Raw genomic sequence first — 8,409 nt, forward strand, 5'->3', positions numbered from 1 at the left:
GAATTTCATACACTTTACAATATTTTTCTCAATCATATATTCAGTTAATACTTCAATAATTTTACACACATCCGTCGGTTCTTTTCTTGACAATGTCATCACACACACGTCGGTTACATAAGTACAAAGACACAAAATGTTACCTATTTTAAGACTCTCTTCAGACATAATTTCAAGAATGTTTTTAACAGTCGTGTGGGTATCATAAACCTTTGCAGTACATTGATATGTCATAACGTTCCACTCATTCAACACGCATCGTACAATGTTCATTTGATTTTTTAATTTCATTAAACGTTTATTATCCACATAACAATTACTCTCATCATCGATAATCTTATGCAATAAATGTATTATTGTCATGAGTCCGGGCCCGGCAGTTCTTCCCGTCTCCACCAGAGGTCACCATCTCCCTTCCTCCCGGACTCATCTCCCGTAAACACATACACCTGTCACATTACATACACCTGTCACATCACACACACCTGTCCCACTCATTACACCCCAAGCTGTTCCCCATTGTCATGGACTATTTATAGTCCATGACACCTCAGTCAATACCACGACTGAGGTGCCCTTGAGCAAGGCACCGAACCCCCAACTGCTCCCCGGGCGCCGCAGCATAAATGGCTGCCCACTGCTCCGGGTGTATGTTCACGGTGTGTGTGTGTGTTCACTGCTGTGTGTGTGCACGTTGGATGGGTTAAATGCAGAGCACGAATTCCGAGTATGGGTCACCATACTTGGCCGTATGTCACTTCACTTTACACTTTACTATTTATACACCACTCTCCCACCACTCTGCCTGGTTCCATTAAGTGTTTTTGAAATTGTGGTTGTACTGTTTGTTTCGAGTGTTTGCTCTGGGCTGGGATACATGCACCTCGTTGCCGTTTCTGTATCCCAGTCCTTTTCTGTTTTGTTTTTTTGTGCCGTGTTGGCCTTTTTGTTTCTATTAAATACCCTCACCTGCATTTGGACCCAGACTCCGTCTTTTCCATGGCACCCTCGCGGCGTGCCGTGACAGAATGGAACCAGCAAACATGGGTCCAGCAGGGAGGTTCCTCCACATCCGCCAGGGAGACCGGAGCATGGAGGATTATGCGAGAAGGGTCTGGCTGCAGACGTGCACTCTCAGCCGCGCATGCGCACTTAGACACATGCACTCTCAGCCGCACATGCGCACATGCACTCTCAGCCACGCATGCGCACTTAAGACGCATGCACGCTCAGACGCACGTATTTTGCAGTGCGTCGAAGGAGGAAATGCGTCAAAATACAAACTAAAGGCACGACATAAAAGATAAAGAAAGAAATTCTGTTATCTCCGCCTGAAAATACATATAAACATAGGTGAAATCCTATTTTCAAAGGGTGGAGAGTACTGCTTTTTAATAGTACCATAAAGCCTAGTAGTAAAATTACAGCTCAAAGACATTGTTGAACATCTACACAATGCCCGATTACTTCGCATATGTACATTACTAAATAATTTTAATACATTAAAAATTGTACACATTCTCTCTGCCTAAAAATACGTGACCTCAAGTCAGTTATATAGTAATTAAATCGAAAAAAAGTTTCTTCAATGTAGAAAAGACTGTATATGTGTACATATATATTATACACACACATATAAATGTACAACTTAGTAATGAATTACATCATTAACAAGCACCTGTTTATATTCCTTCATAGTAGAATGATAAATTGTGTATTTAACATTCCATAATGAATTATTAAATTATCTACCAAGTCAAAATCTGCTAGTAACATTCAATGTTAATATGCTTTCCAAAACTGACACCAGAAAATAATTCAACACACAGCAGTTGGTGATTGTTGACTTTAGTATATAATAAAACAAAAACATGCCATTGTGACCGGGTTATTTACAGTTGCTGTAACTGTGGGTTATGTACAGTTGCTGTTGAACACTTGTAATACATATGACATATTACTGACTATCCATTAAAATATAAAATCATTACATAAAAACAATATTTTTTACAATATTTTTCAATTTAGTGTAAGACAAAAGATTCTCAGATGCATGTTATCCACCACATTCTCTAAAAATGTATGCATGTCTTGCATAAATTTAAAAACAAATATCAGTGGCTCTACAAGATCGTCCTTGATGGATTCTGTACAGAAGAACCGTTCCAAGGCCTCAGCAGCTTCTTCATCCTCCATGCACAGTATACGAGGAAGCTTAACTGATCCAAGAAGATCTCCAGAGTTCTCTATGCACCACTGACTGGCGGTCTTAAGATCTGTCAAGACACGCACCTAAGAAACAAGGTAACACTTTAGAATACTGTTTCTTACTTACTGCATAACTAATAAGGAATTACTGAAGAACTAACAGGTAATGATTCATTAACACTTAGCGCACTACTGTTAACTACTAAGGAAGATGTGTTAACTAATCAGTATGTAATACAATTTTATGATTGTGTTAAGTAACAGTTAGCTAAACAATAACTAATGTATTCTGTCACACCTCCTGAAGAACTACTATTAATTATCTACTAGTTAAGGTTCAATAAAAATCATTATGAAGTAACTACTAATGAACAATTATACGCAAATAGTCACTATAATAAACAAATCAAGTACTTGAGCAAAAGTACAGATACCCAATAAAATATTACTCCAGTAAAATTATAAGTAGGCCTATTAATTTTTAAAATTACTTTAGTAAAAGGACACTATAGTACCAACTTTGTTACAGTCCACTACTACTATTATTAGCCTATAATGGAAATGAAATATGCATTTTGTTTGCTGCACACCCAAAAGGACTCATTACTATAATTGTACATAACGAGGGGTGATAACCAGAAGGGTGTAAGTGACATTTTGGGTGAAATGGATATATTTAATATATATATATATATATATATATATATATATACTGGCAAAAGTATACTGTCATCCATGAAAATACAAATTTTTATTATAAACGATTGAAATCAGTGCACAAAGTCAGATCAACCTATGGTAAGTTTTTGTTTTGGCCCTCCTGTAAAGTTAGTGAAATGTCACTTAAGCCTTTCTGGTTCTCACCCCTTATGTTTTTGCCTGTATGGTAAATAATTTCCTTGTTCTGTTTCTTGTTCTTGTTCTGAAATCTGCTTCGGAAAGGAACCGCAACTCAACTGTCTTGCCATAACTATCCAACTTACTACAGATACAGTACACTCTGTAAAATGGTGGTTTGTTAATTAATCAATTAATTTATTATTATTTTTTTTTTTCAATTTATTAATTTATTTAACACTGGGATGAAGCTGTTGGGTCATATTTGTTTTTTAGTCTTAGGTAGTTTTTGTGTTGTGTTAATGCCTAGTTAACGGCAGTTTCCCTGAGCCCAGCTCCCGTATAAGTAATTAATTCCTTATTAATTACTAAAGGTTTCGCTATATTTTCATATTAGAATAGGCCTACCCTTGCAGGTTCAAAATAAGTCCTGCATAATTATTTGATAATTATTTATTAATTACTAATGGGCTCCCTATGTTTTCACTTTAGAATACTGTTTCAGATTCTAAGTAATTCTTGAAGAATTATCTAATAATTATTTATTAATTACTAAAGGTTTCACTATATTTTCACTTTAGAATAGGCCTACCATTGCAGGTTCAAAATAAGTCCTGCATAATTATTTGATAATTATTTATTAATTACTAATGGGCTCCCTATGTTTTCACTTTAGAATACTGTTTCAGATTCTAAGTAATTCTTGCGGAATTATCTAATAATCCTTTATTAATTACTAATGGGTTACCTGTATTTTCACTCTCCCTCAGTCCTTGCCTTACATACAGAAATTGAATTAATAGTAATATGGTATATGCTGAGGAGGCACACATACAGTACTTTATATAAAATATAAAAACTAAGGTAAGTTATCGCATGGCACTGGAGAGGTGGTGGGGTTCCTATCGGATGCTGATTTCTTACAAAACAAACTCAAAACAATTCACTATACAGGCAAAACCTCTGTAGAATTTATTGCATTTATTAATATTGCATTTTCATACTGCTACTACTGCTAATAACATTTATATGAAAGGGTCACAAGTTCAACTCAATGTAATTGTGTATGACTGTTCATTAGTAGTTACTTCATAATTATTTTTATTGAACCTTAACTAGTAGATAATTAATAGTAGTTCTTCAGGAGGTGTGACAGAATACATTAGTTATTGTTTAGCTAACTGTTACTTAACACAATCATAAAATTGCATTACATACTGATTAGTTAACACATCTTCCTTAGTAGTTAACAGTAGTGCGCTAAGTGTTAATGAATCATTACCTGTTAGTTCTTCAGTAATTCCTTATTAGTTATGCAGTAAGTAAGAAACAGTATTCTAAAGTGTTACCAGAAACAACAATGCAACAGAGGATAATTAATATGCTGAACAATAATGGGTGCAATCCCTCTAACAATACCTACTTTTTGTGGAGACTGAACCACCTGCTTCTCCGGTGCAAACTCAAGGGTAAAAAGATTGGTTTCATCCACCTAATAATCAAATATAAATTCTGAGTTACCTTTTAGTTCTACCTTTTTATGTTAACAGGCACTTTTCCTGAGGAGCTGCTACAAAGTAAAATATACATCTTACCTGTATGTGGAAAGGCTCTTCCTGTTAGTGGAAAAAATATGGCACAATAATATGCCATTTTTAAAGGAACTCTGCAATTTTTTTGGAAACAGGCTAATTTTACAACTCCCCAAGAGTTAAACTGTTGAGTTTTACCATTTTTGAATACATTCAGCTGATCTCCGGGTCTGGCGGTAGCACTTTTAGCTTAGCTTTGCATAGATCATTGAATCTGATTAGACCATTAGCATCGCGATCAAAAAATGACCAAAGAGTTTCTATAATTTTCCTATTTAAAGCTTGACTCTCCCGTAGTTACATCATGTACTAAGACCAACGGAAAATGAAAAGTTGCGATTTTCTAGGCTGATATGGCTAGGAACTATACTCTCATTCCGGAGCAATAATCAAGGAACTTTGCTGCTGTGCCATGGGTGTGGCAGGCACAGTGATATTACACAGTGCCTGAAAGTAGTCCTACTACTGTGTCAGTGGGCGGTCTCTACGCACCAGGATGAAAGGCCCTTTTCTATTGGCCACTCTCGATTGAAGTGACAGGTTGACCACGCCCACTACGCTTTCACGCCACTGACACCAGTCTGACAGAAGAGCGAGCTTCTAGCAGCAATGGCCAGCAACCACTCCTTTACTGGGTAAGTTAACTAATTTAACATCTTAAATTCAGTGACTAGTGAACTGAATTATTCTCTCTTCTCATGCTCCCCCAACTAAATACATAACGTTAGCTAAGCCTGTCTGTAGTTGGTGATGGCCAATAGAAAAGGGCCTTTCATCCTGGTGCGTCGAGACCGTCCACTGACACACAGCTTCACTCGCAAGCAAAACTTTTCAACTCGCAAACAAAAGTTTTAGACCCGCAAAAAAAGAAGGCAGGAAAGAGAGCAACATTTGTGGATTAGTGATGAAAAGTTTTTGAAGTGCACAAAGAAAAAAATATATTTTTTAAAGATTTACATGCACTGCAAATTATTTTGTTTTCAATTACTTTAATTTTGAACCTTAAGAAGACTTTTTGTGCAAACTTTTATTTTTTGATTACAAAATAATTAGTTTTGCTCTCAAATACAGAATTTTTGTTTGAATAATAAAGACAAAAATAATTCCATAGACAAAATCCACAGCCCTGCAGTGTTTTGCTTCAACCCCAATTAAACACACCTGTTCCAGCTAATCCTGTACTTCAGGCTTATTTAAAGGGGTCATATGATGCTAAAGATCATAATTGTGTGTATTTGGTGAAACAGAATATGTTGAGATATTTCAATGTTCAAAAAACACATTTTTCAAATATTATACATTATTGTAGGTCCGCTATGCCCCGCCTCTCTCTCAACGATTTGTTTTCTGCAAAAACCCTCCTTCCGACAAGCGCAGTCTGCTGTGACTGGCCAACTGACCCAGTGCATTGTGACTGGCCAAACACCACAAGCACTCGTCGGAAATGTAATGCCCCTTTTCATAATCACGTAAAGACCTTAAATAAAAAAATAAATGTCCTTAGGTTTTCCCATCAGTTCAAGCACAAGAAGGGAACACCCAGCAAACATGTGACGTCAGAGAGACGTTCAGATCATGTCTGTATAACGTCTGTCAGTTCAGAACCACTTTTGGAAGTCTACTGGACGTGCAAAACTGGTTCAATATCTGAACGTCTGATGGGGACCCGTTTTGTACGTCTGTGGACGTGCAAAACCGGTTCAATATCTGAACGTCTGATGGGGACCCATTTTGTACGTCTGTGGACGTGCAAAACCGGTTCAATATCTGAACGTCTGATGGGGACCCGTTTTGTACGTCTGTGGAAGTGCAAAACCGGTTCAATATCTGAACGTCTGATGGGGACCCGTTTTGTACGTCTGTGGACGTGCAAAACCGGTTCAATATCTGAACGTCTGATGGGGACCCGTTTTGTACGTTTGTGGACGTGCAAAACCGGTTCAATATCTGAACGTCTGATGGGGACCCGTTTTGTACGTCTGTGGACGTGCAAAACCGGTTCAATATCTGAACGTCTGACGGAGACTTTTTTTGTACGTCTGTGGACGTGCAAAACCGGTTCAATATCTGAACGTCTGACGGAGACTTTTTTTGTACGTCTGTGGACGTGCAAAACCGGTTCAATATCTGAACGTCTGACGGAGACTTTTTTTGTACGTCTGTGGACGTGCAAAACTAGTTCAATATCTGAACGTCTCACTAGGGATTTTCTTGGACGTCTTCTGGACGTGCAAAACTGGTTCAATATCTGAACGTCTCAAAAGGACCCATCTTGGACGTCTTCTGGACATGCAAAACTGTTTAAATATCTAAACGTCTCACTAGGGATTTTCTTGGACGTCTTCTGGACATGCAAAACTGGTTCAATATCTGAACGTCTCAAAAGGACCCATCTTGGACGTCTGTGGACGTGTACAACTGGTTCAATATCTGAACGTCTCAAAAGGACCCATCTTGGACGTCTGTGGATGTGCAAAACTGGTTCAATATCTGAACGTCTGATGGGGACCTGTTTTGTATGTCTATGGACGTGCAAAACTAGTTCAATATCTGAACGTCTGATGGGGACCCCTCTTGGACGTCTTCTGGACATGCAAAACTGTTTAAATATCTGAACGTCTGACGGAGACTTTTTTTGTACGTCTGTGGACGTGCAAAACCGGTTCAATATCTGAACGTCTGACGGAGACTTTTTTTGTACGTCTGTGGACGTGCAAAACCGGTTCAATATCTGAACGTCTGACGGAGACTTTTTTTGTATGTCTGTGGACGTGCAAAACTAGTTCAATATCTGAACGTCTGATGGGGACCCCTCTTGGACGTCTTCTGGACATGCAAAACTGTTTAAATATCTAAACGTCTCAAAAGGACCCATCTTGGACGTCTGTGGACGTGTACAACTGGTTCAATATCTGAACGTCTCAAAAGGACCCATCTTGGACGTCTGTGGATGTGCAAAACTGGTTCAATATCTGAACGTCTGATGGGGACCTGTTTTGTATGTCTATGGACGTGCAAAACTGGTTCAACATCTGAACGTCTGATGGAGACTTTTTTTGTATGTCTGTGGACGTGCAAAACTAGTTCAATATCTGAACGTCTGATGGGGACCTCTCTTGGACGTCTTCTGGACATGCAAAACTGTTTAAATATCTAAACGTCTCACTAGGGATTTTCTTGGACGTCTGTGGACGTGTACAACTGGTTCAATATCTGAACGTCTCAAAAGGACCCATCTTGGACATCTTCTGGACATGCAAAACTGGTTCTCGGTTTCTGGGCACCACCATATCTCTCAGGACCTGAAGTGGGACATTCACATTGACTCCATTGTTAAAAAGGCCCAGCAGAGGTTGTACTTCCTTCGCCAGCTGAGGAAGTTCAACCTGCCACAGGAGCTGCTGATACAGTTCTACTCTTCCATCATTGAATCCTCTGCACTTCAATAACTGTCTGGTTTAGCTCAGTTATCTCAGTTATTAAATCACTGGTACCCTCCCCACTCTCCAAGAACTGAACTCATCCAGAGAGAGCAAAAGGGCTGACGCTACAGAGCTCTGAGCACCAGAACGGCCAGCACAGGAACAGTTTCTTCCCTCAGGCAATCTATGAACAACTTTACAATAAATGTGTAATACACAACACTATGTATACATTTATTTAACACACTTTATTTACATTTCCTTGCATTGTACATAACATACCTGTACACACAGATACCATCTTAATATCCTATTTTTTTGTATATTGTGTATTATATATCTTTTATTTT

This window comes from Barbus barbus (assembly GCF_936440315.1).
Source record: "Barbus barbus genome assembly, chromosome: 34".
Lineage (NCBI taxonomy): Eukaryota > Metazoa > Chordata > Actinopteri > Cypriniformes > Cyprinidae > Barbus > Barbus barbus.